General features: G+C 44.6%; 1 long non-coding RNA gene across 1 annotated transcript; it reads left to right on the plus strand.

The window, feature by feature from the left end:
- Positions 1-395: 395 nt before the first annotated feature.
- On the plus strand, positions 396-7291 carry LOC308583099. The gene is made up of 2 exons (XR_014006055.1): positions 396-485; positions 6837-7291. It is a non-coding gene; the product is annotated as an uncharacterized lncRNA (long non-coding RNA).
- Positions 7292-22673: the final 15382 nt, after the last annotated feature.

Genomic DNA, 22673 nt, shown 5'->3' on the forward strand with positions numbered 1-22673 from the left:
TTTCAACAAGGGAGGTCCTGCCAATGTCTCCAGACACCTGGATATTTTCAGATACCAGGATCTTGTCCTCAGGAGCCACCCGGAAAGGCCACTGATTAGTTAATCAGTGCCTGCCCCCCTGCCCCCATACTAGTAAGCCATTCTCTCCTGTTTCTGCAAGCACTTGAGTGCTGGAACTTGTGGACAGGCAACATGCAAGCTCTGGAAGTTTAACGAAATTAGAGCAATTCACCCATATATTCAGCTGTGCCACAGTCCAGCATTTAGCCCAGTCGCCAAGGGAAGACACGCTTGCCAGTTTCTGTGCGCTTGAGTAATAATTTAACAAGACTGATAGCCTTGGGTAAATAATCTGGGGACAAAGTTTCTCGGATCAAAGGCTTGCTCTGAGATTGGACTGGGAAACGCCATGGCTGACTGACCTTACGGAACGGCAAAAGGGTTCCTCTATTCCTATGGGCCTTTCCCCATCCATTCTAAATGAGGTGAGTATTTCATGAGTGGCCAGGAAGACAAAAGAGCAAATATGGCGGTCATCCATTCAACCTGCTCTTTAGGAGAGGGGACCCCAGCAGATGCATCTTGGGTTTCTGCTGAATAATCAGGAAAGGCAATAGGAGGTTATCTCTGGAAACTTTTATCGCTTCTTTTAGGCGGCTCAGGTTCACTGGCCGAAGATGTGAGAAAAGAACTCTGGAGACAGAAAGCAATTAGCAACTGATAGACCAAGATCGCTGGTCATATCATGGCACACCATTGCTAATGCTATTTTGCTGAGGGTGGAGGTGAGGTTCAGTGCCGAATTTACGTATAAGCTAAACAAGCTATAGCTTAGGGCATGGGTAGGCAACCTAAGGCCCGGGGGCCAGATCCGGCCCAATCGCCTTCTAAATCCGGCCCACGGACGGTCCAGGAATCAGCGTGTTTTTACACGAGTAGAATGTGTCCTTTTATTTAAAATGCATCTCTGGGTTATTTGTGGGGCATAGGAATTCGTTCTTTTTTTTTCTCTTTCTTTTCAAAATATAATCCGGCCCCCCACAAGGTCTGAGGAACAGTGGACCGGCCCCCTGCTGAAAACGTTTGCTGACCCCTGGCTTAGGGCCTCTCTCTCTCTTGGGGGGGCGTAAAAAAAAATTAAAGGGGGAAAAACCTGGATGTACATTTCCAAAATATAAGATAAAAAACAAATAAAATAAAACCTACATACAGCAACAGTGTTTCATGGCTCCTGTGATGTAAGTAGAGGGCCCCGCCTGCTAGCTTTCTCCCTAAAATATCACTACTTTGCTCATTTCTATATATACATTTTGCATGAACTTTGCATTCTGCATGGACTTTTCAACAATTACTTTGATAAAATACATATCTATTGTGTGCAAATGGCTTTAGATACCTATTAGGTCCATAAATTACCATACAGCATATATTCAACACAAGAAACAGCAGCAATTTGTTGTTGACAAAGAACAGCTGGACATAGAAAGGGCCCCATTACCTTCAGTAGTTTAGGGCCTCATCAAACCTAAATCTGGCCCTGGTGAGGTTAGTTACCAAGGAAGCAATTCTATGGCTCCAAGACAGCGAGCTGAAGGCCAGACTGGATCCTACAGACCTCCCTCTCCCTGGTGCTGCCACCTTCCCAACAGTGGATCATGTACCACAATGGGGGGGGCACAGCAGTGGTGAGGTTGGAGCTGTGTCGGTGCACAGGCAAAGCCAATCCTATGCTCCCACCATTGCACTCACAAAGCCCTGGCACTGACATCCTGGTAAGTTGCAGGAACCCTGCTGTCAGGAGAGCAGGCGGTGCTGTGATCTAAACCACTGAGCCTCTTGGGCTTGCCGATCGGAAGGTCGGCAGTTCGAATCCCCGTGATGGAGTGAGCTCCCTTTGCTCTGTCCCAGCTCCTGCCAACCTAGCAGTTTGAAAGCATGCCAGTGCAAGTAGATAGACAGGTACCACTGTGGCAGGATGGTAAATGGCGTTTCTGTGTGCACTGGTTTCCGTCATGGTGTTCTGTTGCACCAGAAGCGGTTTAGTCCTGCTGGCCACTTGACCCAGAAAAGTGAGATGAGTGCCACACCCCATAGTTGCCTTTGACTGGACTTAACCGCCCAGGGGTCCTTTACCTTTACCTTACCTAGTACAGCATCACCCCACCCCCTGCATGGACCTTTCCTACTTCAAAGCTTTGATGTGTGAGGCACTGCAGAATTCCACCTTGTGCCCCATCCTTTTTAACACCTACCTGTCACAGACTGGTTGGATGCAGAGAAAAAGTGGCAGGAACCAGCCAGGGAACCACCAAGGCAAGAAGGCTCTGAGACTGGGAAGAGGAGGTGGGATGACAGTGAGTGGTCAGAGGGAGAAGACTGGGAAGAGGTGGTGTTGAAAGCTGAAGAGGTAACAGGGCTGAGTGAGCAAAGAGAGTCTGTGGCAAAGAGAAGTCCGGAATCAGAGACAGAAGCTGAAACAGGAAAGTGCAAGGAGGGGGGACCAAGAGGCAGAGATGAGTCTGGCTGGTGAAGAGTCACAGGTGTCTCCCCTTCTTCCTGAGACAAATTCCCCTCCTCGCTTATCTCCCAGAACCAGTAGAGGGCTGAAACGGGCAGAGGAAAGGTTGGCTGCATCCAGAAGCAGTCTCTGATTGCTTGGGGAAAGCCCTGGAGAGGCAAGGACCTAGATGGCAGGAAAGAGGGACTTTCAGTTTCGGCAACTGGAGTAAGACCACTGGGAATAAGCTGCTCTGCTTATTAGGCCTGACACTCAACCAAGTCTGTGGAAATCGTGGTTTTGCTAATATAGAGTTAACTCCAACTTTTAACTGTGTGATTACTGACTGTCATGCTCCTGTGACCCTAGCTGATGCTTTTTGGAGAGATCATCTGGAAATTTGGAGTGAGGTGTCTATCATCAATGTATCTATCATTTACATCCATAGTCTAGCCCAGGGGTCAGCAAACTTTTTCAACAGGGGGCCGGTCCACTGTCCCTCAGACCTTGTGGGGGGCCGGACTATCTTTTGAAAAAATAAATGAATGAATGAATTCCTATGCCCCACAAATAACCCAAAGATGCATTTTAAATAAAAGCACACATTCTACACGGGTAAAAACACCAGGCAGGCCCCACAAATAACCCAGAGATGCATTTTAAATAAAAGGACACATTCTACTCATGTAAAAACATGCTCATTTGCGGACCGTCTGTGGGCCAGATTTAGAAGGCGATTGGGCTGCATCCGACCCCTGGGCCTTAGTTTGCCTACCCATGGTCTAGCCTTTCATTGGTGTCAGTTATTACAGAGCCCTAGGAACCTACTCACTTCTAAACTGTCTCCACCAAATGAATAATATAGAAATGTTTCGTGTGCATTCCCCGCCTCCCCCCCCCCCCCGATGCTTGAAGACCTGAGGTGTGAAAAGCATCCGGACTGTACGGCTAAATAGGCACTTGCAATTAAAGAGTGTGTATGGAAATCAGTGTGAGAAATTCAGAACCAAAAAAGAAAGTGGATTCGTACAGGCTGATGAGAGGTTTGCTGTGATTGTTTTCTCCCCTTGAGAGATTTCAACTGGTGCAAGGTTACATCCACTTAAGAGGCAGTGATCCGCTATTCATATCAATGTCAGTTTTGAAGAACTCTCTGAGCAAGAGCAAGTATTGACTGACATGTCGCAGATTAATTTGACTTCTGTGTTGATCTGGCAAAGACAGCTCTTCTCTTTCCCCCTCTGATATGCCAATGTCTTTCATCACAAGTCCTGTCACAATGCAGAAATCCTGACAGAAAACACATTCCTCCCCCCCCCCCGAAATCTTTATTTAAAGTTTAAAAATTCATAATTTTATGTGCAGTAAACATGGTGAGACATAAATAAAAGAGAGAAAAAGAGAAAGAGAAACAGCACCCGTGTAGAAGGGAAAGTAAAGGGGGGGGCGGAATCCAAAACTGTATACTTTACAAAGTTGTTATTGTACTTCACAGAAAACGTATTCCTAATGGTTACTTTGCTTCTCAAACAAGGTGGTCCAGCCCCTCATTGAAGGGATCTTTAGAAACTTGGCCCTCCAGATGTTTTGGGACTACAACTCCCATCATCCCTAGCTAACAGGACCAGTGGTCAGGGGTCAAGGGAATTGTAGTCCCAAAACATCTGGAGGGCCAAGTTTGGCCATGCCTGCTACACAAACCTTAGCTGCCATATCTAATGTAACTGGCTTAGCTCTAAGAGGGTAATCTTTGCCTGTGCAGTGTCAGTTGTCTCTGGATATTTTTTGGGTTTTTTCCTAGTTTTATCAGTGGGGTAAGGATGTTTTATCAATGAGGAAGCATTTCATTCAGTGCCTTCTAGAGATACCTCCAGACTGGTCTTTATTGTGGGATGCGGGCTCCTTATGCATGCACATTTTTTGCAGCATCAATGTGATGTTGTCAGCATCAAAATGGCAGCCTGTTTCCTACCCCCATCCCCATTTTATCCTAATTTATCCTTTCTAGGGAAATCTGATAAGTAACATAATAACATAATAAATAACATAATAACATAACATAATGTCAGCTGGCCCATTTGTGATATCTCAAAGCTTTCTGCAAATTAAGCCCTCCACCTCACTCCTGCCCGTAACTTCCAGTCTAGAAGCATACTAGGATTATTGTCCTCAGTCACATCCCCACAATGCTCCCACCTAGGATATGAAAGAAAAGATTTTATATTAAACAGGAGGGTCTAACTACAGCTGGAAATTGCTAATAGAAACATGTATTTGGTACTGCAATCGGTCTGTTGCTAGAACTGAATTTTAAATGTGTTTGAAATACAACTTCCTCCTTCCTTCCTCGCTTTCCTCTGCAGTAGCGTTTGGAAGGAGGAAGGCTTTTTTCCTTTTTTTTTCAAGGCAGGGAAATTAACGGTGTGCCAGGGCACTGGGCACAATGTGACTAGGGGAAGGTGGCATTTCCTGGGCAATTCTGTCATGCCGCTCAGGAAAACTCGGCAGACTACCAGCTTCATTCTGCAGGCCAGTGCATATTTCCTGCCAAATATAGGACGGTCGTTCACAGAGGATTCATAGGATATCCATCTTTTGTCTTTAAAAGAATATATGGTTTACTAAACATTGGAAAAACCCTGTTCCTTTGCTGTGAACTTTAACATGTTTTTTCCCCTTCTATCATATCCTGAGCCCAGCCAGTAATTAAAAAATCAGATGAGGGTAAAGGAAAGCCAAGCAAAGAGTTATATTAAGACAGGCTTCCTCAACCTCGGCCCTCCGGATGTTTTTGGCCTACAACTCCCATGATCCCTAGCTAGCAGGACCAGTGGTCAGGGATGCTGGGAATTGTAGTCTTAAAAACATCTGGAGGGCCGAGGTTGAGGAAGACAACAATTTGAGCCAAAGGAATTGCTCCCATTACATGTTGGGGCAGTTTTTCATATGGACAAAAAACACCTCTTGATGCTCTCCATTATTTGTACACTCCCCTCCAGACAAAGTCAGATGGCCGCCCGAGGCAACAGAGGCCACTTGGAGAAAAGTGTGAGAAACAACAAGGTGTTGAAGGAGCTCTGTTTGTGTTTGTTCTCCAGCACAGTGGGGGAGAGCTTAATTGTTGGTCTGAACATCCCTGGCTGGTCCCAAGACACTATCTATACTCCAAATGGTGGTTCGCATTGTCCAACTGGGCACATTTATAGACCCTCCAAGTGTGCTTATTTTCCAGGGACAGGCCCCGATTTACAGAAACCATCCCGGTTTCTGATTTGATCCAAGAACAGCCCGCTTTTCCGTAGGACGTCCCTGACACGAGTCAGCTCCTCCTGAAATTTACCTCAGGAAATGGGAAACACCACTAAGCATTCCGCTTGAGTCCCATAAAGACAGCTTCTCAGCTTTACCCAGCCTGCTTACTACCCCCCCCCCAAAAATACTTGGCACAGGCATGGCATTTTCATCGGAGAAAAGTTGGAGCATATGGAGTTATGCAACTCCTGAGTCAAGGAGATAAGTAACTGTACAACCTTTAGAAGACATGTGAAGTCAACCCTGTATAGGGAATTTTTTTAATGTTTAATGTTTTCTTATGTTTGAAGCCACCCAGAGTGTCTGGGGCAACCCGGTCAGATGGGGTGGGGTGGGGAATAAATAATAAAATTGTTATTGTTGTTGTTATTGTTATTGCCATCATCACCATTATGGAATAGGACGTCCCTATTTTCACTGGAGAAATGTTGGAGTGTGTGCATTTATCTCAATAAACCTAAACTCTGAAATTAGCTCAGCCCTCACAATCTCATAAATGTCAAGAATTAATCCCTGCCTCCTCCCTGCACTGCATTCTAGAGATTCTTTTCCTTATCAGGTCTAAAAATGAGAAACCTAACATGAGATGCCACGGAGAACTCCTCTCATCTCTTCTCAAGGGTCAGGGCTGAGCATTACATACAACCTTTGGACAAAAATGCATGGCAAGGACAGGAGAGCAAAATTGTGCTGACTATATTGGCTATCGATGTTTTTTTTCTCTGAGGAAATGTTAGCCCTTTGGCCTTGCGTCATCATTTCTCTCAGGGCTGCTGAAATGAAAAGTCTGCTTTGTTTGGTAATGGCTATGACTGTTAGCCATCGACTCCAAAAGCAACCTTCTTCCACAATGCATTTGCTGTGCCAATTAAATAGCTGGAATATAACTCCTTTTGGTGCAACCCAAATGCCACTTTCTGGGGTAACAAAAATAAATCGCTGACAGATGGCTCGTGTTGCTTTGTGATATTTTACCTTCACTGCTTTGTGATATTTTACTGGGGTTTATTTCTTCCTGGGTCAAAAGGGTTGGCGAAAAGGCTGGGCCACAACTTGCCAAATTTCTTTCGAAATAATGAGGATGATGGAAAACGAGTGAGGTCCCAACTAAAGAAGAATGGCAACTTAAACTGATGGAATACGCGCAGCTGGCAGACTTAATTTACAGAATAAGAGAACAAGAAGAATATACGTTTAAAGAAGATTGGAAAATGTTTAATGAATATATGGGTGAAAATTGCATACGTTTGAAAACGTTGGCAGCATTAGGATAAATTCACCAGTGTAAATAAGTTTTGATGGATGTAAAAATGGAATACGGAATGGCTTAGTTTATGTAAAATATGCAGGGATCTATGGCATGCAAATTGAACCATGGAAGGAGAAGAAGGGAAGTCCCTGATATTTTAAGGTTGTTCAAATGAATATTCTAAAATGTAAAATAGAAAAACTTCATAAAAATTATACCAATATTTTTTTTAATTAATGAGGATGAGGCTATTTGAATTGCCTGCCATTTCTCTCTCCTTTGTGTGTTGCTAGCTCTTCCTACTGCTGGCCTCCTTGCCTTCTCAAAGCCTATAATCCCAGAGGCATCAAGCCAGTGTGGTGTAGTGGTTAAGAGCGGTAGTCTCGTAATCTGGGGAACCGGGTTCGCTTCCCCGCTCCTCCACATGCAGCTGCTGGGTGACCTTCGGCTAGTCACACTTCTTTGAAGTCTCTCAGCCCCACTCACCTCACAGAGTGTTTGTTGTGGGGGAGGAAGGGAAAGGAGAACGTTTGCCGCTTTGAGACTCCTGAAGGGGAGTGAAAGCCAGGATATCAAATCCAAACTCTTCTTCTTCTTCTTCTTCTGGAAACCTCTCATATCATAATTCTCCATGCATTTATCGAATCCCTTTTAAAATCTATCACCACCTCTTGTGCCCTGTGAAGAAGTACTTCATTTTGCCCATCGCAAATCTCCCACCATTCAGTTTCATTGGATGTTCCCACTGGAGTCCAGTATTATGAGAGGGAGGAAAACATCTCTCTATTCATTTCTTTCCTTTCACTTTCTCCAAATCATGCATAATAGCTTAAACCTTGATCATCTTCCACAGTTGATCCTCAGATCGTCTGAACTGAAAAAGGCCCACAAATTGTAAGCTTTCTGCTCCAGTTCCCTTTTCCTATTCTTTTTAGCCCTCTACAATATTCTTTCTGTGATGCCATTTCCAGAACTGTATGGAGAATTCTGAGTGTGGTTGCACTATGGATTTGTATTAAGGCATTATGAGACAGACGGTTTTGTTTTCAGCCTCTTTCCTAATGATCTCTTAGTATGGAATTTGCCCTTTTCACAGCTGCCACACACTGGGTCAATGTTTTCCTTCAGCTTTGCACCACGACCTCAAGATTCCTTTCCTGACCAGTCACATCCCATCAGCGTTCGTGTGAAATTAGGATTTTGGCCCCGGTGTACATCACTCTACAGTTTATACTTAATTACACTGGACCCCATTTGCCATTTTTATTGTGCATTCAACCAGTTTGGATAGATCTTTCTTGAGTTCCTCACAGTCCCTTTTTGTTTCCATCGTAATTTGGTACAACCAAAACCACAGCCAGCTCACCCCTAACAACAGATCATTTATGAGCAGTTTAAAAGTATCAGTCTCAATATACATAGGTGGGGAACTGTGCTTCTTATATGCCTCCATTGTGAGAATGGCATCTATTCCTATCCTCTGAAATGAGAACATTTTCCCATCTTCAAATTAGTAAAATAATTATTTATTTATTTATTTCTACCCCACCCATCTGGCTGGGTTTCCCCAGTCACTCTGGGTGGCTCCCAACAAAATAACAACAACAACAACAACAACAACAACAACAACAACAACGACGACGATGATGATGATGATGCGATAAAACTCAGGCATTAACAATTTCCTGATACAGGGCTGCCTTCAGATGTCTTCTAAAAGTCAGGTACAATGGTACCTCGGGTTAAGAACTTCATTCATTCCGAAGGTCCGTTCTTAACCTGAAACTGTTCTTAACCTGAAGCACCACTTTAGCTAATGGGGCCTCCTGCTGCCGCCGGGCCCCCAGAGCACGATTTCTGTTCTTATCCTGAAGCAAAGTTCTTAACCTGGGGTACTATTTCTGGGTTAGCGGAGTCTGTAACCTAAAGCGTATGTAACCTGAAGTGTATGTAACCCAAGGTACCACTGTAGTTGTTTATTTCCTTGACATCTGATGGGAGGGCGTTCCACAGGGTGGGCACCACTACCGAGAAGGCCCTCTGCCTGGTTCCCTGTAACCTCACTTCCCGCAGTGAGGGAACCGCCAGGAGGCCCTCGGCACTGGACCTCAGTGTCTGGGCAAAATGATGGGGGTGGAGACGCTCCTTCAGGTATACTGGGCCGAGGCCATTTAGGACTTTAAAGGTCAGCACCAACACTTTGAATTGCGCTCGGAAACTTACTTAGTAGTTTACAGATAAAGCAGTTTACTGATAAAGTGGAATGTGGTCCACAAAGCTTATGCCTTAAGAAATTTGTTGGTTTTTAAGGTTCCGTAAGACTCTTAGTGGTCATTCTCTCATTTATCTGTCCATAAGGTATCTGTCCTCTCATCCCATGTTTGCTGAGTTTTCTTCATAGCCTTTGGTGAGGGATGTTGTCAAAAGCAGATCTACTGGATCACTCCGACCTACATGCTTGTTAGCACTCTCAAAGAACTCTAGAAGGTTTGTGAGGCAGGACTTGTTGATTCAGGGTTTCATCTGCCTCCTGTTCTGCACAACCATTCTCCAGACAAGACCACCTTGAAGTGTTCACCATCCTTATGATGAAACTTGGGACATGTAGATGTTTAATACTAATCCATGAAAGAGCACCAGCTCCTGGGACACCTGCACAATTTCTTTGAGAGAAGCACCATTTTTTGCTTATTCTAAGAGTAAAAGAAATCTTTCAAAGGAATCTAGCCATATTGTTCATCATTGAATAATAGACTGACATTTCCTTGTATCATCAATCAATTTTACAGACTTCTTGTCTTTAAATGGAGAAAATAATTTAGCAGTGTCTCCTTTTTTATTATTATTATCTAAACAAACCATTCTTTTTTGTGTTGCATGCTGGCAAATACATTACTTAGTAGCAATCTTATATGCTGATCTTTTGCCCTATCAAAATGGGGTTGTTTCTCTCAGTACCATCCTCTGAAACCTTCCAAGAGAAAACAACTGTGTGTACACTAATAACATTTGATTATCTATGTGCATGGTGGCTGTTTTCTCAGAGAAACCAGACTTCTACTAATAGAGAAAGGGAGCGAGAACCTCTTTGTTCCATTTTTACAATTTCAGCATCAACATTTATTCATTTATTGATGTGTTACATTTATATTCCATATTTTCTCTTTCTTTTAATATTCCATTCTACTTCTTTATTTAATATCATCGCAAATTGAGTTTGTAACATTTTTATATTTTGCTTCAGTTTTTTAAACATTTTTATATTTTGCTTCAGAAACAGAGGAATTTTGAGTTCACAAATAAATCAGGGAAATGGCAGACCAAAAAAAGGAAAGAACAAAATACAATTAATAAAATTAAGGTGGAAGATCATGAAATAGATAATCCGAAAGGAATTAGCAAAGGATTTGTGGATTTTTACAGACATTTGTATAAAAGAAAAGAGAGAAGTAATATTAAAAAAATAGAAGAATATTTAAAAAAGAAAAAGTGCAGAAAATACTGACGGATAAAAAAGATAAGCTGAATGAACCAATTGAAATAGAAGAAATTAAAAGTGCAATAAAAGAATTGAAAAGTGGAAAGACACCTGGAGTGGATGGATTCAGCGCAAGATATTACAAAGAAATGAAACACACCCTACTTGTACCGTTGAAGGAGGTGATGAATAATATTTTTTTAAAAGGAAGAAATACCAGAAACTTGGAAAGAAGCCTATATCACCTTTATTCCAAAACAAGACTCTGATTTGACTCAAGTTAAAAACTATAGGCCAATCTCGTTGTTAAATAATGGCTACAAATTGTTTGCGAGTATATTAGCAAGTAGGATGAAAAAGATACTAAAAGAAATGATACATAAAGATCAAGCAGGTTTTCTTCCTGGTAGACAGATGAAAGATAATATAAGAAATATAATTAATATAATGGAATACCTGGCTACCAGGAGTGATAAACAAACAGTGTTAATTTTTGTGGATGCTGAGAAGGCCTTTGATAATATTTCATGGGAATTTATGTTGAAAAATTTTGAAGTTATGGATATGGGTCAATCTTTCCTTAACGGTATAAAGGCAATATATACTGAACAAAGAGCTAAATTGATAGTGAATAATGTGACAACAGAAAATATTGTAATAACTAAAGGTACAAGACAAGGGTGTCCTCTTTCACCGTTATTATTCATCTCAGTTCTGGAAGTTTTTCTAAGATCACTAAGAAGTAATGTGCAAATAAAAGGTGTGACAGTTGGTAGAAATGAATATAAGGTAAAGGCATTTGCCGATGACTTGGTTATAACAGTAGAAGATCCTATAAGGAGTATTAAAGAGGTGTTAGAAGAAATAGAACGGTTTGGTCAGGTTGCGGGTTTTAAATTAAATAAGAGAAAGACCAAAATAATTGCGAAAAATATGGATCAAGAAAATGTTGAAATATACATTTGTTAAAAAACCAGAAGCATTTCTATTAGGAATAATAGGAAATGAAATTGATAAATAAGAATGGCAGCAAGAATTTTGTTGGCCCAAAAATGGAAACAAGAAGAATTACCTACGATTGAAGAATGGAGAATGAAATTAATGGACTATGCAGAACTTGATAAATTAACAGGGAGGATCCGGAACCGACGAGACCAGAAATTCACGAAGACTGGAATAAATTTACAGATTATATGAAAAGTGTATGTGACGATCAGATAATGTTTGTAAGTTTTCAGGAAGTTCTGTGAGAATGTATAGTAGAAATATTGTTTAAAAAATAAGGTAAAACAAGATATTAATATAGTGCAATATTAAATTGAGAAATGTGGAAGAAGTGAGTAAAACGGAGAATTATCAGACATGCTGATGGAAGTCCAAAAAGAGGAGGTTGGTGATAAATTGGAGGTTTTGTTTTGTATAATTTTATACTGGAAAATTAATAAAAATTATATTCAAAAAATTATATTCCATATTTTCTCTAAGGACCTCCTGAAGATGAACTCAATTCTTTCCCTCTCCATTTTATCCTCACAACAAACCTGAGAGGTAGGCTAGGCTGAGAGACAGTGATTGGCCCAAGGTGTGCCCATAGCCAATAGCTATCACTAGACCTATAGTCATCTAAGTCGTTGGGCATCGTCGTGAGGCAGGGCACGTTGGTAGTCACAGCGCCACGGACAGCTCCAAGTGAGCAACGTGTTCCAACAAAGAACTGAGGCTTATGAGTCTCTTCCTCCAGCCTACTCTTCCCAAGCTCCACCCTGAATGTGGATCTTAAATGTGCCACTGCCTCAAGATGACGAGAGCCTCATCACTCTTCTGTGGCTTTCTGCCGGGCACACTCTCAGCACTGGAGGGCAGAAGGCACTTGAGTTCTCCTTCTGTGAAGTGGAGAGCGAGGATGCATCTGTGAGGGTCTTGGTTCAGGAGCTGCAAGCGCCAGTCCACCAACCTCAGCACTGGGGTCTTGACCCCGCTCCCCACAGCAATCCGAGACTCTGCTGGCTCACCCTCAGATTCTAAGTTTGAGGCTAGAGCCACGACAGTGCCAATCGCTGTGTTTTGTGACAATGAAATCTGCAAGTTAATTATGCATTGTGTGAAGTGAAGTGGGCAGCCTTCCTCTGCCAAGCGGTTTGCATTTGTTCTTCTTCATTTGCCTCTGAAAACATAGGAAGTCTAAGATGGGAGCAATTGCTAAAAAGAAAAAAAAGAAAAAAGTTGGGGGGATATCAATGTAGTACCAGCACAAAACTATGTGATTAAACACTGAACTCCAGATTTTGGAACATCTAAACATTTTAAGCACATTTCTTTGGATCACCTTCTTCAATCATCATAAATCCACAAAGCATTTAGTACCACACTGCTTATGTAAGAATTCCTTAGGAGGAGAAAGCTGACCTTAAGTTTTTGGGAGGTTCTGGTAAGAACAGAGAACTGTGCAGTTTTCCCCAAATATAAGATACCCAATGTGTGATACAGCACAAGACCTGACAGGGTCAAGCAAGAGATGGGGGGAGGATCATCAATCTTTTTTATAAAGACCAATTAAAAAAGACAAATAGAGTAAGGGAGAGAAAGCTTTAATAAAAAAAAACACTCCCCACCTTTTGAGCCTTAAAATATTCCAATGCATTTTTTTTAATTCCATAAATTTCTGCTGTAGTCAAAATAAACAAACACTCCTTATTTTCCTGTAACGCGCAATGCAGTTTAACAGTGACCATATATGGACACAGTGGTGCGAATTAAATTTACTCGGGATCCATAGATACATGCTATAGGCCTCTGGGAAAGTACTTACCAGCACAAACGTTTTTTGCAGACATCTTCCTTGCCTCGATCATTTGTAAATGCACTTTCCATCCACACCGGTCCCACACTCACAGAAAGTTAGCCGACCAATTGTGTGCCTGCTCTGGGCACCAGTTACTGGCATGCTAATGCTGCCTTGCGTATGTACTGGCCATGGGTGCCAACTCCCTGGGGCTCTGGCTGTCCAAGCATCCACAGAATTCCTCATGAAGGGGCTAGGTAAAGGTAAAGAGACCCCTGACCATTAGGTCCAGTCGTGACAGACTCTGGGGATGTGGCGCTCATCTCGCTTTATTGACCGAGGGAGCCGGCGTACAGCTTCCGGGTCGTGTGGCCAGCATGACTAAGCCGCTTCTGGCAAACCAGAGCAGCGCACGGAAACACCGTTTACCTTCCCGCCAGAGTGGTACCTATTTATCTACTTGCACTTTGACGTGTTTTAGAACTGCTAGGTTGGCAGGAGCAGGGACCGAGCAACAGAAGCTCACCCCGTCGTGGGGATTTGAACCGCCGACTTTCTGATCGGCAAGTCCTAGGCTCTGTGGTTTAACCCACAGCACCACCCACGTCCCACGGAGGGTGTGGTAGGACATCCCTATTTTCATCGGAGAAACGTTAGAGGGTATGAGTTTATAAATTGTATACCGTATTTTTCGCCCTATAGGACGCACTTTTCCCCCTCCAAAAATGAAGGGGAAATCTGTGTGCATCCTATGGGGCGAATGCAGGCTTTCGCTGAAGCTTGGAGAGCGAGAGGGGTCGGTCCGCACCAACCCCTCTCACTCTCCAGGCTTCAGGAAGCTATCAGCAAGCCTGGGGAGCCCGCGGGAGTTCCCGCAGGGATCCCTAAGCTGTGGATAGCAGCCTGCTTCCCGGAGCGCGGGGCGCGCTGAAAGCAGAGCGCCCGGCGCTTCGGGAAAACATCGGGCAGCCCCACAAGCTGGGGGGACAGCGGGGAGGTCGACCACCGCCATCCCACTGTTCCCCGACCTGGTTTGGATTCCCCGACCTGGTTTTGGGGGGGAAATAAAGGGGGGAATTCCTTTATTTCCCCCCCAAAAAACTAGGTGTGTCCTATGGGCTGGTGCATCCTATGGGGCGAAAAATACGTTAAATACATATAATATGCAGCTCTTGGAATGAAAATGTTCCATGTTGAGACAGGATTGCACTAGGAACAAAGCGGATCACCCTGATCAGAAGCTACAATCGTAAAATCTCGCTCTAGGTTTTCTGTGCTATTGGGTGGGGCAACGCAGGCAAGGTTTTCTGGCATTCATCAGCAGAGGGAGGAACACGATAAGAATGCACCGAGGAGCATGTATTTACAAAGCCAACTCAGTCCGGCGTCAATTCCTTTGGCAGAAGAGCAAGCCATTGCTTCTCCTGTAAACCTGGAAGCGTGACTCACGGCAGTGTTTGTGCATCAGGTGCCTGTCACAAAGCGACCCTGAATCACAGACTTCCTGGCTGACACATTGGGAGGACAATCTCCAAAACATACACGCAGCTCCGGAAGAGAGTTCCCTTGGCTGTTGGGAAGGTGGAATGTGTTATTTTCAGCTTGGGCCGCCCGATGGACATTATTATCGCTACTTCTTTAAAAAGAAACTGCAGAGAAAAGCAAGAGATGCAAACTCTGCAGTTCTTTCTAATGAGAAATGAGCATTCGGTCTCTGAAATTTTCTTTCTAGATCACAGCGTACAGTGTGGTGCCAGCTAGCTGTCAGGGAATTTCTGCTTTCTGGGAAGAGTTTCCATCTCGGGCAAAGTGATATTCCTAGATACAGCTCTTCTGTTTCCAAAAGACCACTGTCATTTATTTATTTTTGAATAATAAGATAGTAAGAAAGCAGTTGCACCTTGTAAATCAGGACACATTCCTCCACTCAAGAGACACATTCTATTCCAGACTCTCCAAGTGTCCCTATTTTCCAGGGACAGTCCCAGATTTAGAGAAGCCGTCCCAGTTTCTGATTTCATCCTGGAATGTCCTGCTTTTCCTTAGGATGTCCCTATTTTCATTGGAGAAATGTTGGAGGGTTATGGTAGGACTTTCCTATTTTCACCGGAGGGTATGGAGTTATGTGACCCCTGAACCAAGGAGATAAGTAACTATACAAGAAGACAGCTGAAGATTATAGGGAAGCTTTTTAATGGTGGTGGATTTCAAAATGAATGCAGGTAGGCCTTTAGGACAGATACCACTAAGCCTCTTGGGCTTGCTGATCAGAAGGTCGGCAGTTCAAATCCCTGCAATTGGGTGAGTTCCCATTGCTCTGTCCCACCTCCTGCCAACCTAGCAGTTCAAAAGCATGCCAGTGCAAGTAGATAAATAGGTACCACTGTGGCGGGAAGGTAAACGGCGTTTCCATGCGCTCTGGCTTCCATCACGGTGTTCCGTTGTGGTGGGAAGGTAAGTGGTGTTTCCGTGCACTGCTCTGGTTTCGCCCGAAGCGGCTTAGTCATGCTTAGTCCATGCGCTCTGGTACTTGTCACGGTTCTCCGTATGCCAGTAGCGGTTTAGTCATGCTGGCCACATGACCTGGAAAGCTGTGTGTGGACAAATGCTGGCTCCCTCGACCTGAAAGCAAGATGAGCACCGCAACCCCATAGTCGCCTTTGACTGGACTTAACCGTCCAGGGGTCCTTTACCTTTTTTACCTAGGACAGATCCAGCAGGGATCTTTTAACGTTCTTATCTCGGGTCATAAATAATAACATAGTTTTGCCACACGGTGGTAAAGTAGACCGGCTACTGGTACCAAGCACCTTTGTTATTCCGCCCATCCATTTTGTATTTTAACTCAGCTTATGATTTCACAGTAGCTTTATAAGTGTTCTTGGGGGAACCTGCAGCAGCAACAGAAGCCATTTCCCTCCTTTCTCTCCCTGCTGCCAAGCTGCATTCATATACATTTGGCTCACCTACAGCCTATTGACATAGGGCCTCCTCCCTCTTGGCAGATGACCGACTTTGGCTATGTATTGCAGCATACATAATGCAATTGCATTCTACAATATGGGCAGGATTTCCTGGGGAAAGTGGGAGAGTAACATCTGGGCAACTGCCTCCCGTGCATCTTTTTCAGTATCTAATCTTCTTCTCGTAGCAGACTAAAAATTGCGATCGTCGTCGTCATTCAACTACACTTTTGAAGAGTTTCATTAATGGGCACAAGGGAACAGACAAAGTGGATCCACACGATGGCAGCTGAAATACCCTGAATGAAAATATGCTTGCGAAGCACAGTTTTGTACCCAAGAAGACACTGCACATTTTTTGTGTGTTCCTGACAGAAAAGGCATTATCAGATATCTTGGCACAACATTACCTCACCTCTGCATTTCCTCTCAAGCACTGCACAACAAGCAGTGGGGGAGAGAGGAAGAGATAAGATAACCAAGGATTCCCCATGCCACCAAAGAAGCAAAGTGAGTTAGGGAAAGGAAGAGGCTGCTACCATCCAAGTGAATTTCTTTTAAGAAGAAGCTACCAATCCTGCTGGGCGCTGTGGGTTAAACCACAAAGCCTAGGACTTGCCAATCAGAAGGTCGGCGGTTCGAATCCCCACGACGGTGTGAGCTCCCGTTGCTCGGTCCCTGCTCCTGCCAACCTATCAGTTCGAAAGCATGTACAAGTAGATAAATAGGTGCCGCTCCAACAGAAAGGTAAACAGCGTTTCTGTGCGCTGCTCTGGTTTGCCAGAAGCGGCTTAGTCATGCTGGCCACATGACCCGGAAGCTGTACGCCGGCTCCCTCAGCCAGTAAAGCGAGATGAGCGCTGCAACCCCAGAGTCAGCTACGACTGGACCTAATGGTCAGGGGTCCCTTTACCTTTACCAATCCTGCTACAGCATACAATGCTGCTAGATCAGAGGTTGGCAACGTGCGACCCATGGGCCAAATGCAGCCCACGAAGACCGTTTGAAGACCATTTTACCAGCCCACGAGCCGCCCCCAAACCGAGCCAGCCACTTGGTGAGTCCCCCACGCGCTGTGCTAAATGAGCGCAGTGCAGGGACTTGCCGAGCGGCACCTGATATCATGTCTGCGCATGTCCAGACACCAAAAATCACTTCTGCGCAGGTGAGATTTTTGGTGTCTGGGCATGCGCAGAAATGATTTCCGGCATCGCACCACGCTGGCCCGGCCCACGGACGACCTCCGTGGGAGTGATCCAGCCCATGGCCGATAAATTGTGCCGACCCCTGTGCTAGATTCTGCACAGCAGCGCTCAAAATTCTCCAGAGGATGACCTGTGCCACAAACCAGATTTAATGAACGTATCAGGAAAAATACGGTAATCAGAATAAAAACAACAACCCATTAACATCCACCCCCACCCCACAAAGAGACATCTTTTAAAAGGGTATAATTATAGCCTGAATTTTAGGAAGAATTCAGCCTTGCGGCTTAATTCAGTTGGCAGCACAGAGTCAAGAAGTGAAAAGTTTCAATTTGCTCTTCACTTACATACTGGCTATTGCATTTTCGGTATAGGAAATATGGACCCATTTTTCTGGGCGTACCATCTGGTTATGGGAAAAAGTGAATGCCATATGCAACACCTAGGAATGGGTCTGCAAAGTCCTACTGATTAAAAGAGCTGCCGGACTGCTGCTATTTTGGTTTCAAACTCCAGTAAATCCAGATTGCACAATTAAAGCTGATTTACAGCTTCTGCTCAAATCAGACTTGTTGTGATTCGGAAAGTGTCACTGGAAACGATGGAGTTACATTTACTTGACGCAACATCATCTCACCTCCCAGCACACAAATCAAAATGAATGCTGAATAAATAGGCAGCACTGTTGTCTAGCCTCCTTGCAATGGTTTTGCAAAGAAATCAGGCTGCATTCTCAATAAACAGCGGGACATTCTGGGATCAAAGCAGAAACCTATAAGTTGGGGGCTGTCCTTGGAAAATAGGGATACTTGGAGGTCTGCACTTTAAAGTCCCACTGATTTTAATGAACGTTTTAAAATTATGTATTTATGGATTAGAGAGATCGGATGTCCATAGCAAAGAGCAAAACACAACAACTTGTCAAAGGATCATTACAAAGTCCAAAAACACAGTAAGGTGGATACGTTTCATTGTTAGTCCCCCCATTCTTCAAAAACAGTTCATTATTACAGCATATTAAAAATAACCCATTCTGTTAATAGCCCTACTGTTAACTGAAATGACCAAAAATGGCCTTGCTGGAGTTGACAGGTGAACACAGATCAATTTGCTATTATTAGCAGCAGCTGACGACCGAAACCTTCCACTTCCAGCTACCAGCTGCATATTGCAGGTGGAAGTTGCATGCATATGAAAGTTGGCAGGTTGTACAGCAGCCCAGATGGAGAAGCTTCCAAACTGGTCCCCAAAGGCCAATGTAAAACTTCCCTGAGGGACATCATGAATGACGGAGCTCATCAGCACTTTACATTTTAAAGCTGTATCATACCACATTAAACTGTCGTGGCTTCTCCCCAAAGAATCCTGGGAACTGTAATTTGTTAAGGATGCTGAGAGACTCTATTCCCCTCACAGAGTTCCAGGTGCCACAGTGGTTCAACAATCAATCCCTCATCTCAGGGAACTCTGGAAATTGTAGCTCTATAGCACCCTGCCTTTAATTTCCAGCTGCTTCTGCCTCCCCTGGCACCACCTTCCAGTTGCACATAGCAGAGCTCACCTGGAAATGCAGGTATCTTTGTCTAGACATGCCTTAGCAAGGAGACACGCAACGACAGGTCTTATTTGCAGAACCAGGAGGGTAAGTACTTACTCAAGTCCTGACTCATCCTTCTCCCATCCCTCAAGAGCAATCCAAGCGAGGGGCATGCAAATATATGATTCACATAATATCTTTACTAGAACCAACCATTATTCACAACAAGCTATGCAATCTGCAGAGTTAGACAGAGTGCTTCATAAGGCTAAATGTTCAAGAAAAATGTGGAGTGGTTTTGTGTGTGTGTGTGTGTGTGTGTGTGTGTGTGTGTGTGTGTGTGTGTGTTTTGGAGCAGGGGGAGGAAGTACATGTTTCCAGGTGAGGTTACAGCCTGCACATTGTTGCAGTCATAAGATGGTGATGGTGGAAGTTCATTGCTTTCGAATTAGTGATTTGGGGGACAAAAGTGCTGCCTCCTGCACCACCTTAAATCCGGTGCTAGACTCCTGGTTGATGGGTTTCCTCTCAAAAACTAGCATTCATCTGATTTGAAAGTATAACCACAGTTAAGCTGAGACAGGTACATTTAAGACAGCTATCGCACATTGTCAGTGTTAAGTTGTGGGTGAACATATCAGGCAACACAGCGATTCTTCAAAAAGCTCTTGTTTATTCAGAGGCCAGAACAGAACTGAACTGAAGGGCTCAGTCAGCCTGCTTATATAGAGCTCCAGTACCACGTTACTGTAACAACTTTCTAAAACTATCCAATCACTGAACGTCACTTTCGATCCCTTATTTGCATAACTATCTACAGTATCCCCCTGCTGGCCCAGGGTGAGAACTTCAGTACATAACAGTCAGGGACCGGGCAGAGGAGGAATGGTGGAGACTGCTTCCCCAGCCTGGGAGAGGGAGAAGAAGAAGCACCAGAGGGGTAACAGCTTATGCACACAGTGTCTTTAGGAAGCATTCCAGACCTCCGTCTCCCAGAACCTGGTGAGCCTTGAAAGTAGTAAAGCAAAGGGCTCAGAAGCAAAGGGCCCTCAGCGCCACCCATAGGGGAGATGACAACGAATGAGGAAGTAGGAGGAAAGGGGAGTGGAGAGTCACTCGGGACAATGCCATTATTCTAAGAGATGGTAAGAACTTTTCCTTGTGTTATCTGCTCCTGGCAACCTGCCGTGGGAGTTGTTTCCTCTGCTGCCTGACACACATGCACAAAGGACAGCTTCGTGAAAATGTACTCAGGGGGGTTGCAGGTGTGGGGAAACCAAACAGGTAATGCGCATCAGGTAGAAGAAGAAGAAGAAGAGTTTGGATTTGATATCCCGCTTTATCACTACCCGAAGGAGTCTCAAAGCGGCTAACAATCTCCTTTCCCTTCCTCCCCCACAACAAACACTCTGTGAGGTGAGTGGGGCTGAGAGACTTCAAAGAAGTGTGATTGGCCCAAGGTCACCCAGCAGATGCATGTGGAGGAGCGGAGACGCGAACCCGGTTCACCAGATTACGAGACTACCGCTCTTAACCACTACACCACACTGGTGAAGACATCCCTCTCTGGTGTCTATGACAGCATGCAAATGTGATTTGATGTTCGGGGCTTCAAGTACATAGCCTAGATCTGGGCTCTGCCATGGTTGTCATTTTGTCTCTTTGTTTCTTATACAGTGGTATAAGAAGCGAGGGGCAGGGAGAAGAGAAGTTAGTCATTAATTCCTTGTACTGAACAGATGCTGTAAAGTCTTTGCCTCAGGCTGCCTGTTCTCTGCCTCACCCTGTTTACTGGACACACCCTAAAGGATTGCGTAATTCAGAGCACACCTAAAGCTTACCAAAAAGAGAGAGAGAGAGCTATACTTCAGTGAACATGGTGACTGCCGTGCCTAAATGGAAAAAAGAGAGAATCTAAAAGCAAAGTTATTCTAGCTAAAGAATTAGTTGCATTTTGTTCCAGAGTAGCTGTGGTCCATTAACCACCAGTGATCTGCGAGTTTCATTTAGGTGGTTCAGAGTGTGTCTGTAAAAATGCAATTAAAAATCGAACGACATCTAGCACAGCACATTGCAATTACCTCTACAGAGAAAAAACAATACCCTCAGCAATTTCCATGTGGTCCAAGGGGGTGGGAGGTTTGGGAACCACTGTTCTAAAGGTTTTGGGTGCTCTGCGGCTAAACACTAGGCCTGACGAAAGGGAATTACAGCTTGCAGTTGATTTCTGTTCCTGACTAAGGAGCCCTGAAATTAACCAGTAGCTCAATGGTAAAAAGGTAAAATAAAATAAAAAAGGTAAAGGACCCCTGGACGGTTAAGTCCAATCAAAGGTGACCATGGATTGCGACACTCATCTCACTTTCAGGCCGAGGGAACCAGCGTTTGTCCAGAAACAGTTTTCCGGGTCATGTGGCCAGCATGACTAAACTGCTTCTGGCGCACGGAAGACTGTGACAAGTACCAGAACGCACGGAAACGCCATTTACCTTCCCGCCGCAGTGGTACCTATTTATCTACTTACACTGTCATGCTTTCGAACTGCTAGGTTGGCAGGAGCTGGGACAGAGCAACGGGAGCTCACCCTGTCATGGGGATTCAAACTGCTGACCTTCCGATCAGCAAGCCCAAGAGGCTCAGTGGTTTAGACCACAGAGCCACCTGCGTACTAGCTCAATGGTAAAGCACCTGAAAGAAAGAAAAGCGCCCAGGTTTGGGCCCTGACATCTCTAGCTAGAAGAGAATCAGGTGGCTCATGATGGGAAATGCCCCTCTTGACCTAAGACACTGGAGAGCACCTGTCAGTCAGAGGAGATGACTGACCGGACACATACGGTACTTGGACTTAGAACAAGGCAGTTTCCTATGTTCTCTGGGCAGCAGCCGGTACCTTGAGCACACACTGGAATGACAGAAGACCAAGATGATTAAGCTCAGCCTGCAATGAGAGCAAAGAGAGTGGAGCGATTGTGAGACTGCGTAGAAAGCCATAAAGTTCCTCATTCAAAACTTGCCTCAGCCATGGACTCCTTAGCAAACCACTCTCTCCACTCAGCCTCTAACTGTAATCTGAGATGGCTGTTCTGCCTCACAGGCAGTGATGTAGCATGGGTTGCCAGTGTCCGGGGCCAGCTGGGAGGGAGGCAAATGGACAGAGTATGCCTTACAGCGTCCACATCACCCAGGAGATCACAACCACAGAGATAAAAAGAAGAAGAGTCGTTCTGTTGTCCGGAGAGGTCACTTCCTGGTTCTCATGGAGAAAATGCTTTCAACAGAGCCCAGTGGCGGAAGCACACAACTGTTTGAGGCAGCACCAGGTGTTGAAATTCTGTACCCCCTAACAATTTTGTGCCTGAAGCAACCACCCCTGTGCTGCCGCCCCGCCCCCCCACGCTATGTCACTGCTCATACGGTTGTGGTGCAGATGACGGAGGATGCCTCAAACACGTTGAAAAGGCTGCATAAATCAAAAGTGTTGCTGTTATTAAATTGGTCACAAAACTTTTTTTTCCCCATGGGAGAGGGTCACATTCCAGTTTCCCGTGAGGATCCGTCAGCACCAAGGAAGGGCTTATTCCTGTTTCAAACCAGCTCATTCCTATTTGCAAAATCAAACACTTCTCCTTTGCTGGGGTTGTCGCCTTTCA

This window comes from Podarcis bocagei (assembly GCF_964188305.1).
Source record: "Podarcis bocagei genome assembly, chromosome: 1".
NCBI lineage: Eukaryota > Metazoa > Chordata > Lepidosauria > Squamata > Lacertidae > Podarcis > Podarcis bocagei.